At 45.2% G+C, this 16,105-nt stretch overlaps 1 protein-coding gene across 1 annotated transcript in view; it reads right to left on the bottom strand.

The window, feature by feature from the left end:
• The window catches only part of LOC119659183 (rho guanine nucleotide exchange factor 18), a 120,115-nt gene that overhangs the window by 93,603 nt on the left and 10,407 nt on the right, over window positions 1–16,105 (bottom strand). The window contains exon 2 of the mRNA XM_038067146.1: window positions 6,175–7,543. The gene's annotated coding sequence lies outside the window, so the exon portion shown is untranslated. The remainder of the gene's footprint in view (window positions 1–6,174; window positions 7,544–16,105) is intronic.

Raw genomic sequence — 16,105 nt, 5'->3', positions numbered from 1 at the left:
TTAGCATTTATCCGTAGATCCTGTTCTTTTTAATGTTCAAAGAAAGAATTTGTTATGCGAAGAAAACAAAATATGGGGTTGGCAGGGGCCTCCTGCATGTCAAACTGTTCAATTAAAAGCTAGGCATTGAAGAGAGGCATCATATCACGCTATCCTGGATTTATTATCCTGATTTGTCCGCGGTACTTGTTCAACTTATAACCGACATGCAGCGTACGATACAAATTCTCTTGCCCCGGGTAAGATTTTACATCAACCTTCCGTTGCGACAGTTCAGTGTAGTCACTAAAGCATACTGTTTATTTCCCTTACGACGGAGACGAAGTTCCCAGTAAAACATTCATGAGAGCTAACCAGTATGTCAACCGTAAACTCATGTTGAAGAAGCTGTAACATCAACACGATTGGATCCACATTATGAGAATAGTAGGGACCGAACGATTTCCTTCAATACGATCTTCCAAGAGGTCATCGACATCATGGTTTGGTTGCGTATATCGAATGATATCACTTCATTCATTCTGTAATGGGCGCAGATCCATCTTCAATTCGTAATCTGTGGAAGATAAATTGCGCGACTTGCAAACTAGTGCTAGGTGCCCGAATTACAACCCCTACGAGCTGCATTAAATCCATTGCCGCAATTGAGAAAACAACCCAAATGATCACAACTGGTATGAAGAAGAAAGCTTGGAGGAAGAGCATAAGGTTGGCTAAACGATTATCAAGGAGACGATTTTCGAAAGAGACTAACTCGCAATTAAAGCGGATTCTTGTTAAATAATGCAGCCAGCAGCTGGTTAATCTATGTTCACAAAGCGAGGAGGAAACGCCATCTGCTGGAAGTGTATTTCGCAGACAGCATCCAATCCAAGGCCGACAGCCACCAACAACCCTCAACCCAGAGACCGGCTTCAGCCTAATAATGAATTAACGACGACGATCCGACACGCACTTATGGTTTGGCAAACGACTCGGAATAGGTTGGATATGACAACTATTCTATTCTGTTATCTTACTACTACAAAGTGACATTTCGTGGAATCGGCTCTCAGGCTAATGTTATAGCCACCTCCGTGCAGATAATAATCTTGGCAGGGCTGCAAGTTCATTCAAAACAATGATATCATTAAAATGGCAATGCAAGCTCATTTGAGATGGAGAACCAACTAGCGCCTGATCCCGGCTTTGAACATAAACTCCCATAAGCATTTTTGCCGCCCAGCGCTCCTATAGACAATCCCGGGGAACATTAAGGACGATTGCACTTTCTACCAGAGATGACGGTTGGGAACCATGATAAAACGCCAACAACAGTATCAACCATTACAACGACACCCCGTTCACCGCTTCTTCTTTGCTAGAAGCAAAAGCTACGTGAGAAGGAGTAGCACCAGGGAAAGTAATAGTTCTCGCGGCTAAAAAGGAAAGACATCATCATGCTCCAGATCGGAAAAAGGGCATCGAGAAAAGATAGCAAGCTCTAAGTTGCGTCACTCACTCGGGAAAAAAACATTGGCGAACTCCTTAACCGGACTGAAACGCAAGTCATTTCAGCAGAGAGTTTGGACCTCATCCCAAAGACAAGAGCAAAGAAAGCAAAGCGACATCACATATTTGATGAAAGGAGACGACGGGAAAACAGGGCAAATTTGTCACCCGACGCAGCACGAAAAATTCCGAAAGATCCAACCAAACGGATCAACCAGCGTCAAAAAATGGCGAAAATATAGCGTAAGTTGGGTATCAATGACAGTGAGTCCATTGTAGCGAAGTCGGCATCAACTAGAACACCAAAATCATCACCCGAGAAAGAGAGACGATCAGATAACGCTCGTTCTATGAAAAATCTACAACAACGCCAAACCAGAAGATGTTGGGGTAGATATTAAATCTATCCACGGAGTCGAACCGGCGATTTACTTGCCGAACAAGAACAGTGCATTCTAGCCACGAAAGCAATCTAGAACCATGTGCATTCTTGAAATACGACATCTGGACTGTCTTGCAAATGAAGAAGAGATGGAGGAACACATAATGATGATGTCAACTCCAGCGGACAAAAATTGGCCATTGTCACCGATCCTGAAAAGGCATTTTCATTGCGGAAAGATCGTTAGGACCATCCGCCGAATAAGGCGAAGAGCAAGACTACGAAGGAAGTACCTCATACTTCGGGGGATTGTACAGAGCGCAAGAGGTCAAGAAAGAGCGAAAAAAGTACTCCGCCACGAAATTAACAGGCAAAGAGGGTACTATGGCAGGAGTTAGGTTTTGTCTCCCATGTACACACACTCCCTAAGTCTGGAGAAAATCTAAGTCGTCGTCGAGAAGGGTTCCCACAGCCCCCTGTATCCAGGTCATCCTTCCGTTAAAATCGTGGTTTTGACGAAACCAGCGATGAAATACCTAGGTATCAAGCTCATCTTGATACCATTTAGCAAATTTAAAACACCACAGACAAGACTGAAGCTAAAATGTTTACGATTTACTGGCTGATGGCCAATGCCGGAGGTCCCTTATCCAGTAGACATCTGGATGCTGATGAGTACGATTCAGTTCATCCTTCTTTACGATTATGAAGTGTAGGTCGGCGCCCATAGTAAGAAGAAGTACCGCAAGCCAGCAGCCCAAGTACAACGGCAAGGAGCTTTGCGCGCTGCATCCATCTATCGTACGATCTCGGAGCCAGCATTAATAATGATAGCAGGAGATATTCCGATCGCTCTCCAAAACGGATACCTATATACGGCAGAGAAGGTAAGGGAAATAAGAAACCCATCGTTTGTGAAGAGAGTCCGCACTCTCAGCGTTTGGCAGCAATTCTGGGAAAGAGATTCGACGAGTAGATGGACTGTGGCCGTGTACCTAAGCCAGCTGCTCAGTCTTACCTGCATACAATTGCATTTACGGCAAGACGCGTGCCATACCTTTTCCCCTTATGCAGAAGGACACTATAATTGAGATCATATTGCAGAGCAAGGATAAGTGAAGCAGAATGGCACGTTAGACTGAAGGCATTCTTAAGACGAAAAAGGAAGAGAGAGATCGATAGGAGGGACGACAGAATAGCTGCGTTTTTGTTCTAATCCATTGAATATGCCCGGCCTGAGGTAATCTGTCAAACGGCAACGTTTCAGATTCTAGAAACAAAAGGGAATGTTGAAGTGGATTTTTCACAACTAGCTACACAATCCTCGTTTTATAAGGAATGGAAATCCAGCTGATACAAACAGTCAAATATTTAATGGTACATTTCGAATCGAAGCTAACCTTTAGCCCTCATATCCAGCAACAATATAAGAAATCTTGCAAATTGCTATAATTCTGTAGGACAACAGTAAGTAAGACGTGGGGACTTACAGTACAACGGAATCATTGCATTTACACCTCAATGATAAAGCCTATTTTGATGCATGCATGCATGGTCTGGTGCTGCGGCAAGACTTTGCTAACAGCAGGAAGCTGCCAACATATATTTGCAGCGTATTTATTTAGGTGCTACTAGCTTGTTGCATGCAAGAGCAAAAATAGCTTCTAAAACACGCATGCTAGGTAATGCATGAACTAATTTTATTTCAAAACTGTAACGGGTAGAAGCGAACATGACAGTTGGGCGTTTGAAGTTAAGCTAGATGTACACTCTGCTCGCAGGAAGCTGAATTGTTAGAATACAATTTTAGTGGATAAACACGTCGGATGTGTTGAGGAAGCGGATGCAACGTTATTCTCGGTTGCCCGTTGGCTGCTGTATCCTGAAATGACATCGCAGTCAATTTAAGTTGACGACAGACTTCTAAACGGGCTGGGATGTACATATCGGTTGGAAAACAATTAGTGGTGGCTTCGATTGACGATCGTCTTGAAGTTGAATCGGCGTTGGTTGAACCATAAGTGGGATATTAACGAGGTTTTGAAGCTATTCGATCTGAGAAGGAGGAAGCTGAGGTGATCCTGAGTGCTGAGACGGATTGTCAGGAGCGATAGCTAAGAATGCTGGTTTCAGCCATTCCGTAGAAATGTTGACCTTTCGATCATTAAGATTGCCTCTGGTCCTGTAATGGTTGAGCGAGCGGCTTCTTGACAAAGCCTACCTTCACGAAAATCTGCGGGCATTACTTGATTACCTTGCAATTGTTCTAAAGTTGAGCTAATCGCGACGTTCGAAGTATTTGACCAGAGAACGACCCTCTGATTCGACTGATAATAGACAAGGAGGATGGCGTCCACCCTGTTGTAGGCAAGGCCCAAAAATTACTAATAAAACAGGTGTTTTTGGTTTTGCACGAACTAAATTTTATTCATAAATTTGTACCCAACAAAGTAAATCCAACGAGAGCGTGTGGAATGAAATTAAATGTACATACATTCGGTTCGCTGAACGTTGAATTGTTCACTTTGGCTACAGATCCAAAGGCTCGTTTGCTTAAGTATTTCTAGAGCGACAGAACTGACCCAGATTTCTGGGTAAGGAGACAATCATATTCAATATTTGTAACAAAAATGGTAGTGTTGTACCATTCGAATCGGTTTCGATAGTCATATAGCGTTGTCAGCACTATATAGTAATACTATGGATTAGTTGAGTTATTGAGTTAGTTGCTAGCGCTAACAGATTGGCTCACCAAGGGCCTAACTTCACTAACTGGTGGGATAAGAGCCAGGATCTGGTGTCAGACCATGCACTGGCAAGTGCTACATGTAGGCAGTGTTAAGGAGAGGAAGAGGCGGCTCTGCATCTGGTATGCAGCTGCACGACTTCTGCAGATTTAGACAAAGATATACCGGAAAGAGTTCCTCCGATGAAGAAGCTGCGCACTCTCGGTCTCTGGAAGACATTCTCAGATCCTCAGAAGCCTGCGCATAACGGGTAGGAGGGTATTGAATAGGCAATTTGACAGGCAGTACAATGAGCCTAACAAAACGCCTGCGTGCTTGGAACTACGGCTCCACCCGCCAAACTAACCTAACCTATTCTCCTGCTTAAGTGCGCTTGCTGTGATTGGATTGATTTTGAAGTCAAAGGCAAGAGAAGTGCGAAAAATTCTATGTTCAGGAATAAATACAAAGAAATCCCAATAGCAACTGCGTTCAAGTCCGGAAAGGGGTGAACATACTATGTTATCACAACTGCAATGTTTATTTTTCCCACATCCTTTCCAGGAAGCAAATGAGTTTATCCTTTCACATTGAACGAAAGTCTTTTCACTTTCCTGCAATCAAAAGCACTTTCTAATCGGAATAACATTTCCAGTTCAAATTGAGCCCCTGTCGGCCAACCAAGGAAAACTGCTCGTAAAATTAATAACTCCAATTACTCCTTGATCCGAAAGACGTTCTCGACGACAATAAAAACTCAATTTCGTCGCAGTAACAGTCACTTCATCCCGGCGCTGCCCCAGCCACTACGTTTCCTAATGCCCTGCACCAACTATGTGTGAAAATGTGGAAGCGGTCGATAAGCTCGTAATCCTTAAAATCAACCACCCCAGTCCCGTGTTATGTTTGGTTATGTTGTTCCCTCAACGAAAACAAGACCGAAAACAACTTTTTGGCCTTTCCTCGTCACCTGATGCGTGTGCTGGGAGGATTTTTCTTAGAGCACCATCCCAAACAGTAACGCCACGAGAGCGAGTATAGGAACACGGGAGCTTGGGGATGCGCAGGACGCGAGGAGTGACAAGGCCTAAGGCAGAGGCAAGGACAAGCATAGAGAACTTAAAAGGGGCTGAAGGACAAGGGCCAGGACAAGGCCAGAAGAGAGTCTTGAGAGTCTCCTTCTCGACCCCGCTACCCCCTCCTAAGCTCCGATCCAGCTGCAGAGTTTGTGACGGCGACAAAGGCAAAACGAGTGAGTGAGTGAATGGTCCACGGGCACGCTCCACTTGGATGTGCGAGTCCTTGCGACGCTGCCAAAAACAACAAAGTTTTCAAAAGCGAAATGCGAATCGATCGATTGACTACGACGTCGGTAGCGAGTACAATAACAACGCCAGCGAATAAACGACGCAACAACTGCCTGGCGGGCCAGGCGTCCGTGCTGCAGGTGGGCAGGTGATATCGGCCCGATCCGTGACGGAATTCATTTAAATGTAGTAAAAAAATGGTTGGATGTTGGGTGAAAACATTCCAGGGTTCAAAAACACATCCCCCAATGTGAGGATAGATACCTACCTCATGTAGAATTCCGAGCTCCCTCGCCCTTGTAGGGCTGCTTGGATGCTGTCTCCACGGTGTCTACCTCGAATCGAATCGCCACCCGACGTCAACCTTGAGCGTTGTTCGGCACAAATCACGACTAGGAACTTTCCACGGTCTCCTCGACAGCGGAAAGCATCCGGAAAATTTTCTCCTGGCTTCGGTTACACAATCGCCCGATGCGCGCACTTCAAACACCGTGAACTGGGGCTGCCTGGAGCCCTGCGAATTCGATAAGGAACACTTTTCACCCAACACGTCTAGAATCTTGCGGGCTTATCACAAAGGCATTTTCACGAGCGTGTAAATATCGCACGCATTTTCGCTTGCACCACGGACTCACAGCACACACCACCTTGCACGCAGCACCGTGCCTTTACGCGATACAGGTCGGGGATGGGTCCCCCGTACCTGTTGGGCGATGTCTTGCCTGGGAGCTCCTAATCGGATTTTCGCTCGGCCGTCGCGGGACTGGAAAATCCGTCAAGACTGCAGGCGAAGGCACCCTGTCTGCTGGCACGAAACGGAAAAAGGGCTGCTGAGCTTGTGCCTCGCTGCAGCTCCACTAATTCGATAGACCTCACTTGCCTGCTCGCTCGAGAATTCGTAATTACGCTGTGCAGCCACGGCAGCGCAATCGCGTTTTGCGAAAGTGTTACCTTCGCTTTTCGGGGAGAGCAACCACTTATCGCAGAAAACGACTCGAACGGCGATCACTATGAAAACACGAAAAAATGCCAAAAATTCACTTTATCACCAAATTTGCTGGCATTGACATCCGTCACGGTGAGCAGCACAACCAAACCACCTTTCCTGGTTTTCGCGTAAATGCCGTTAATTAGTCGCGCATTCGTGTTCTTATTACTTCCACGGGGTTTCGTTCGTGACTTTCGTAAGTTTCAGCAATTTTCGTTTATTCTTTGGGCGATTTTCACAGATAAATGAAAGAAAACACGACAGACCGACGTAGACACCTCCAATCCGGAGCGCCCATCTTAATTTCACCTGTGACGTCAAGATATTTTGTATAACTACACGATTCCGATGAGGCAACTACCTGAGCGAACTAAAGGGTTGTGTCTGAGGCATTGGTGTGGGTCGCAAGTAGATGGCGCTCGGTTCCACCTGATTTGTGGTCATCCAAGTTGAAAACACAGATGGCGCGCTGGAAGTTCTAATTTTATACTCTATCGGAGACATAACACATTCGAGAAAGGGGCAGATGTCGCTAGCTCGAAAAATTTGAAAATTTATTGATTCCAAAGTTTGTATTACAGTGTATTGGAGGTGTTGCATATCAGATCATTTCAATGTAATTTTGAATTTGTCACTGCCTTATGTGATGCTGAAAATAGATAGAAATTAGTAAAAAATTGGAAATCAAAAGACAAACATAAATTAAAAAAAAAACAAAAACATTTTTAAATGTTTTAGACTTTCGACAGAGTTCGAGTGAATTAAACTTTCAGTAATGATGATCTCTGCTCTGGATGATTTCATGACTTCGAATAAGGTGGAAGGAAGAATTCAGATAAACGAGAGTTTGATGAGTTATGGAAAAATGCCAAATGTCCCAAATAATTGAGGTCGAACGTGATCATCTCTTTGAAGGAGCCATTCTCAGAAACTACCCAACCGAAAAGTTTGAAAAAAATCAAAACGCTGCCACTATATGGTGCCCAGGCTACGAAATACCCTGAAGGGTATGAATACCGGTAACCTTTCAAATAGAGTTAAAATAGTATGTTACTATAATTTTCAGTAATAGGCTGCCAAACCCTCTTAAGTTGATCTTAGCACCACAGCAATGTAGGCTATATATTATAGCCTATATTAGAGCTCTATATTAGAGCATGATCCTAGTTAGTGGAATTCGCATCATTACTAACAAAATTTTAAATTTCAATATCACCTGAAAGTGGATATTCTCACATAATAGATACGCGTAAATATATTACGTGTTACGTACTAATGGGGCAAATGCACACTCAAACGTCTTTACAAAAGAAACCTTTCATACCTGATGCGTCCAGCTTCCGGTTTCCCGACTTGTTCTCTTTTATACATACAATTGCCAGAATAATTATTCGTACACCTTAAACCTAACTATCTACGCTTGACATTGTTGGGAAAGTGCTCGAAAAGCTCATCGGAAGTAGCTAAATGCCCGAGATGCATCTCCCGGCAGAAGAGTCACGCTTGGTCGGCTATGTGTCGCAGCTCTTGTTGCTGGACGCATTGTCAAACAGGCGCAAAGCAGACTCGGCATATTGATGCGACGGCCAAGCGGATGGATGACTATTCATGGTTTCAACATTGCACTGGAAAAAACCGAAGTAGTCATCCTGACTAAAAAGATAATTCTGACCCTGCGTCCCATATCGGTCTGCGAGTCGATAATCGAATCAAAATTAGTGGCAAAGTACCTCGGGTTGACTCTTGACTCAAAGATGAGTTTTTTTGAGCAAATCAAAGCAGCAGCGAACAAGGTTGTAGCTAGAGTTTCAGCGTTAAGTAGGCTAATGGTAAACAGTGGGAGTCTATCAGGCGATGTCTCCTGATGAGTTCAACGCTATCTGTCCTGCTCTCGCGCAAGTACAGAGACGAGGAGCTTTGCGAGTGGCGTCGGCGAACCGCACTGTCTGTGAACTGACCGTGATGGTGATCGGGGGAGTGATCCCCATTACCCTTCTTGCTAAGGAGCGTCAAACCATATGCAAGCGCAAGGGAGATGAGCCAAGAGAGGTGGTTGCTCGCGAAGAACGGCAACGCACTCTAGACCAGAGTTAGATACTAGACAGCTACCTCACTCCCCCTTACCCCTCAAGGGGGGAAATCAGTGCGAGTACACACGATTTCAAATTGTTTTGCCCTTGAGCATGAGCGAGATGTACCGAAAACCCGATCAGCTGTGTTTGACATACCGCCCGGACTTGCTAATGTATTGGTGAGATTGGCTAGTTTTTGCTTATGTATAAGTGAATACGTGAAACAACTTTTTGCTATATGGGTGAACACGCCGTAGTACCAGAATAGCAAAAGCTCACCGATCTCTCTCTTACCAATACGATTTGACGAAGATTAGGCCTTTTCCTTGTTTAGCGTCTCTGATGTGTACAGATAAGCTTCTGCAAGCACATTTGAAAGTGAGGTCATTTTTGTAAGGGTACTGCCTATAGTAGATCTACTGTGCTCTAGACGAGTGGCAGCTCTCGTGGCAAAATGAAACTAGAGGCAGATGGACTGCGCGGCTCATCGGCAACTTAGGTGCGTGGCTGAATCGGAAGCATGGTGAGACTGATTATTTCCTTACTCAATTTTTAAGTGGGCATGGAAGTTTTCAGTCTTACTTGCACAAGATTGCAAAGGCGCGATCTCCGGATTGTGTGTTTTGCAATGGAGTTGTGGACGACGCCCACCAAAAATGTATGCACTTAAAGTGAGACAGGACTCATTTTCGGAAACTACCCAACCTAAAAATCCGCAAAAAATCAGGGTGATGCGTTTAGATGAAATCTAGGCCTCAAAACATGTCACATTCCCATATCTGCTCAAATAAACTTACTAATAGTACATGACTGACTTTTAGAAATTTTCTGAAAAACTCCCCATAAATTCATCCTAGGACTTCCGAGTTTTGCACCAGCATAGAGGATAATATTTGGTATATATGTGCTTGCTTCATGGAAATCTGGCTATTAACGCCAAAGTTATAGCAGTTCAAACTTGTCGTGATCGGTTGCGTTATTTTATTTTATCAAATGTTTGATCAGGATGTAATCGCGAGGCCTTTAAATCCCCATCCAGCGTATCTAGCTACCGTTGTTTAGGCCGGTTTTTTGGTTGCTTACCATTGAGTTTGATGTTCACACCAATATTGGTAAGTGAATTCTCGTTACCGTGAATTACGTGACCACGCCATCGAAAACGCCTCTCTCGCAGTTTTTCCACGATCGGTGCAAACCCATATCGATGGTGGATATTCTCATTTCATACGTGATCAAAACGTGCCACACCACTAGTCCAATGCTACATCTTAGTCCCCATTACCGCAAGACGCCGTTCATTGTCTTTTATAGTCGGCCAACACTCAGAAGTATAGAGAACAGGAGATGGACGACTTCGCGGTAAATTTTAGATTTAAGACGCTCGCTAATACGTCGATCACAAAGAACACCAGTTGTGGAATGCCACTTCATCTAGGCTGCGTTAATGCCTAAAGCAATTTCATTACGCAGTTCTTCATTGGCTGATAGCATTGAATCGAGATATTTAAATCGGTGAGTTCTCACAATGGCAGTAACCTGCCCCTCGAGATATTTATATCGCTTAGTTCTGGCAATGGCAGTAACTTGCCCAGAACTGAGCGATTTATACATTTCGGGTTAATGCTATCAACCAATGGAGAAGTACGTTATGCTCCTCACATAGGGAAACACAAAACGTTTTATACCTGAAGCGTCAAGCTTCCGGTTTCCCGACTTGTTATGTATTCATTAGCGAATTCCATTCTTTTCTTTCGGTTTATGTCGGATATGTACGTCTTTCTATGCGCTACACGGTAATTATACTCGGCGTTTTCAATTTTTTCGTACGGCATCTTCATGAATGTTTCTTTTGAAGGATTCCCTTAGATCTTCGCTAATTTTGGCAGCCGTAATTTTTGGATGTTCTTTCACTGATGACATAATTTATCGTTTCTCTCGTTCGGGCGACTTAGATAGACGGCCTGTTCGTGGCTTGGTAGCAAAGCGTTGCCAGGCTGGATTTTTCTACTGGAAAAAAATGTTACGAAAGCGCAGGACTTCGAAAACATACCAAACATAAAGTACACATTCCGATAAATCGGTGGTATTAGATAAGTAAACAAAACTATTTTGTTTATTTTTTAAATTAATTAGTTATTCTGGCAATGTTGACGTCATATAAAACAAAAAAATGCTTTAAATGCACTTTCTTTAAAAAATACGTTGCTTCAACTGGTGGGATAATAATAATAATAATAATAACTCCGCCGAAGCCGGTCCCAAGCCCGGTTGTGAAAGGAGGAGGGATGGATAGCTTCAGTCTGAATGGCTGTACGCCACCGCAGCGTCTCAGGGGGTAGGTGAGGAAAGTGCAGGAACTTTGCAGTCTTGCAGATTACTCACTAAGGAAGCTATCTACACACCTGGCAGCTAGGGATAAAATGCACCACCAAAAAATGAGAAGAAGAAGAAATTTAAGGTCCGGTACGGATAACCGGCGGGAGTCGTCTGACTTGGTGACTGGGTCGGGCTCTCGTAATGGACAGCACGGCGTCGAAACCGCTAGTCGTGGGGCGGTTCGACGTCTAGGCGCCACGACGACCAGGAGCACAGCTCCGCCTGCTGCAGCTGTTTCGCCACAATCTGTGGCGACCACTTCAGCAGGTTCGCGTAGGAAGCGGATGAAATGGACTGAAGAAATGAACCTCTTCATCATCCGCTCCTACTACGAAATAACGGCGGGGGCGGGTACAACATCTTACCGCCCCTTGTTGCACCAGAGATTCGTCGAGCGTTTCCCGCAATTCGCGCACGTGACTGTGCAGCGAGTCGCAGACCAGTACCGCTTCATCACTCGCAGTGACACAATCCCGGCCACCATCAGGGAACGTGTTCGACTTGAAGTCATCGGGGAAACTGGTGACCGAGAGTCGATGGGGGCAGAGGCGGCGGCATCAACAACACCACGCCGCACTGCAGGCAACAGCTTCAGTACTCGCCGAAGCACTCTTCTCCACCGTCCAGCTGAGGTTTCCGCTGAAGTTCGGGACGAATTCCAAAGAGCGTGTATAGAATTCTCGGATATGGATCCTTTGCATAGACCAGGTATTCCCAGGCTCTATGCATCTCCAGCAACTCCGGGAATTCTATCTCAAATCAATGATGAGATTGCGTCTCGACTGTGTGCTGATATGTCGCTGCTGCAACTACAATCACTTGTGTATTGTGGTGCAGTTGCGGCTATCAGATTGCACGGTCAGAAGATTCGCTTTCGCGTTATTGGTTTGAGTGACAAAAGAGATCCACCATGGAAAATTCGTCTGGAACGTCGGCGGGACTCACTAAGGCAGGACATTGCTAGACTGATTCAGATCAGCACTGGCAATGCCAGCCGACGGGTGAGAAACAAAGTGCAGAGGGTTTACCGGAACTATGCCATCCCCTGTGAGACACCCGTAGTTGAAATTCTGGACACACTAAAACAGAAACTTTCTGTCATATGCAGTCGGTTACGACGGTATGGCGAAAGTTATTCCAGACGTGTCCAGAATGCAACATACGCGAGGAACCAGCGGAGCTTTTTCAGATCTCTCAACGAATCCCAACAGAGCGCCCAGACAATACAGTTCTCGGTGACGGAAGCGAAAGAGTATTGGGATGGACTTTGGGGGTTACCTGCCCAGCATGCTGAGCATGCTGAGTGGATCACCGCCGAAGGCACCCGCCATGTCAATACACCTGGCATGAATTTCGCGGATGTTACCGAAGAGGAAGTTCGAGGAGCCATAAACAGCTCGAAGAACTGGAGGGGCCCAGGTCTGGATCGGGTGCAGAATTTCTGGTATAAGAAATTTACCAGCGTACACAGTCGGTTGGCACGCAGTATAAATGAGGTCATGAGTCGGCCGGAGGAATTTCCACCTTTCCTCACTGCGGGGATTACCTACCTTATCCCTAAGAAGGACACGGTGCAGGACCCCGCAGACACAAGACCGATCACTTGCTTACCAACCCTCTACAAATTCATCACGTCCATTATTAGTGGAAGGATCAATGCGCACCTCGAGACCAACAACATTCTGTCCGAGGAGCAGAAGGGCTGCCGAGTTGGGTCAAGGGGTTGCAAAGAGCAACTCATTATCGACTCGGTAGTTGTAGGACAAGCAACTAGAGGCCAAAGAAACCTCTTCAGTTGCTATATCGATTATGCCAAGGCTTTTGATAGCGTTCCGCATACCTGGCTAATCGACATCCTACATCTCTATCGCATTGATCCGAAACTAATAAAGTTTTTGGCGACAGTCATGGAAGGGTGGCATACCACCTTGTCAGTCCGTACATCTGAGGGTGCTAATACCTCAGAGCCCATCCGTATTCGGAGGGGCATCTTCCAGGGGGATTCATTGAGTCCTCTTTGGTTTTGTATGGCACTGAACCCCCTTTCATGGCTACTGAATGATGCTAGAGGGCATGGTTTTGCAATAAAATATGGCCTACGTGCTAAGTGCGAACTGACACACTTGATGTACCTAGATGACATCAAGCTGTATGCTGGTACTGACAACCATCTTAGAAGTCTGTTGAGAATAATAGACATGTTCAGCCGTGATATTCGGATGGAGTTTGGATTAGACAAATGTCGAATCCAAGCCATCCGCAAAGGTCATCACGAGCCGCATGCCGGACATAGCATTGGTGACCTCCACATCGAAGCTATGACCGAGACAGACTTCTACAAGTACCTAGGAATTCTGCAAGGAACCCATGCTCGAGTTGGTGATCTGAAGGAAGCTCTGCTGTCCGAATTCCTGCGACGTGTAAAGCTGGTGCTGAAATCGCATCTCTCGGGGAAGAATAAAATAAGCGCGTTGAATGTATTCGCTATCCCTTCACTGGCTTATGCATTCGGAATATTGCCGTGGACGAAGACCGACCTGGAAAACGTCCAGCGGCGGATACGGACAACTATGTCCAAATTCCGAATGCATCACCCAAAGTCTGCCGTGGAGCGGATGAACCTGCCTCGTGACATCGGAGGTAGGGGCGTGGTTGACGTGGCGGCACAACATCATCGCCAAGTCGACTCGCTGCGCGCTTATTTTTACAGTAAAGAGCAGGCGAGTCCCTTGCATGCGGCTGTCTGTAAGGCAGACTGTGGACTGACTCCACTTAACTTGAAGGATCGATCTTTCAATCCTCTGAGTGGGGTGAAGTCGGACCAGGAGCGGATCGAGGAATGGAAGTCGAAGGCAATGCACGGTAAACACGTGAATTGTCTTTGGCAGCCATTTGTCGATTTGCATCTGTCGAACCGATGGCTGTGTGCTGGGGAGCTCTTTGCTGAGACGGAGGGGTTCATGTGTGCCATTCAGGACGGCGTGGTCGCCACCCGAGCTTATAAAATGCTCATCATGAAAGAACGGGTGGAGAACGACCAGTGCAGAATGTGTGGTTCGGCGTTAGAGACGTTGGACCATCTCATTTCTGGCTGTACTGTTATGGCACCGGTGCAATACATCACCAGGCATAATGCTGTATGTAAGGTTATCCATCAAAACCTTGCATATAAGCATGGGCTGATCACGGGAACATGTCCGGTATACCGATATGAGCCGCAAGCAGTACTTGATAGTTCTGCTTACAGCATGTATTGGGACCGGCAAGTTCTGACTGATCGCCATACCGCACACAACAAGCCTGACGTACTGCTAGTTGACAAGACGGGTCGCTCCGCGTATATTATTGATGTTGCTATCCCCCATAATAGCAACATTGAACGGAAATACGTGGAGAAGAAGGTGAACTATGAGCCATTGGCTCGTGAAATCAAAGAAATTTGGCGTCTCGAGCGGGTGGTCGTAGTTCCCATAATATTGTCAGCTACAGGTATTGTACCTAAATCCCTGACGGCTTCCCTTGATGTCCTGGGACTTTCGCACAGTCTGGTTCAAACCATGCAGAAGTACACCATTCTGCATACGTGCTCGATGTTGCGGGGGGTACTCGACGGATTCTCCCACTGACCTACCACCGGCCACCACCACCAGTGCCCCTTTAGTTTTTAAGTAGGTAGGATCGTCCGAGCCTAAATGCTTGGCACTTAGTGCTAGTATTAGGTAAAATCCGGCATCTGCCGAGATTGTGATAACTCGGAAATAATAATAATAATGGTAGACGCAACAATCCATATTGGATCAGGGCCTTGAAGTGTGTTAGAGCACTTCATTCAAGGTAGTAAAGGTACACTACAGAACACTGTGGGACAGTTCATACCATTGGACGAATACGACAAACGATTCATCACCAAATAATTCTCCTGTTTCGGAAGTAAATCTCAAAACACCTTCCCAAGAATGTAATTCATCGTATTGGTTCCATACAATTTATGAAATCGCGATGAATGCTCAACAACGGAATGAATTTTTCAATGGATGTACAGGCAAATTTTGAAATGTGTATCCCGAATAGGACATTCTTCATTTTTATAGCGGTTTTCGCTCACTGTATTTTTTAATTAAGTAAGGGAAGCTTCCAATAACGCCACGCCACTGGTCTCCCGGTAAATTCCAAAAATACGCTATTATAAACTTTACTTGAGTAGATATCGCAATGAGATGTATTTTCAGATTTTTCGGTTGAATAGGTTCAGAGAACAAGACCTGTTTCACTTTCTTAGGCACACATTTTGAGCCCTCACTACCCTATATTGCATCTAATTTGAACAGGTCGGGAAACTGGAAGCTGGACGCTTCAGGTATGAACGGTTTTGTGAATTTCTTTTATAGAAGCACTTGAGTAGGCATTTGTCCTATTAGTACCTAGTACGTAATGTATATACATATATTAGGTGGGAATATCCACTTTCGCGTGATACTGACATTTAAAGCGTTTGAATTTGCACAGAAGCGACAAATTTGTCTTAAATTATTTATTTATTATTTCTACCAAACTTGGTAGGATGCTCTATGTTCCAGCCTTTGTCGTTGCCAATATTGCTCCAAAAAATCTATCGTGGCTTATCGTGTGTTGACAGGGCAACGGTTGTCGCACACAAGTTGTATAGCCAGCAAGCGAGAATTTCATATTTGTTTAGATTGTGAGCAAGCATTTTATAGGCATCTTCATCGTTGGTAAACATTTTTTATAAATGCTCACCACAG

This window comes from Hermetia illucens, chromosome 1 (genome assembly GCF_905115235.1).
Source record: "Hermetia illucens chromosome 1, iHerIll2.2.curated.20191125, whole genome shotgun sequence".
Lineage (NCBI taxonomy): Eukaryota > Metazoa > Arthropoda > Insecta > Diptera > Stratiomyidae > Hermetia > Hermetia illucens.
The sequence above is the reverse complement of the archived record's forward strand: the minus strand, read 5'-3'. Positions and strand labels throughout refer to the sequence as shown.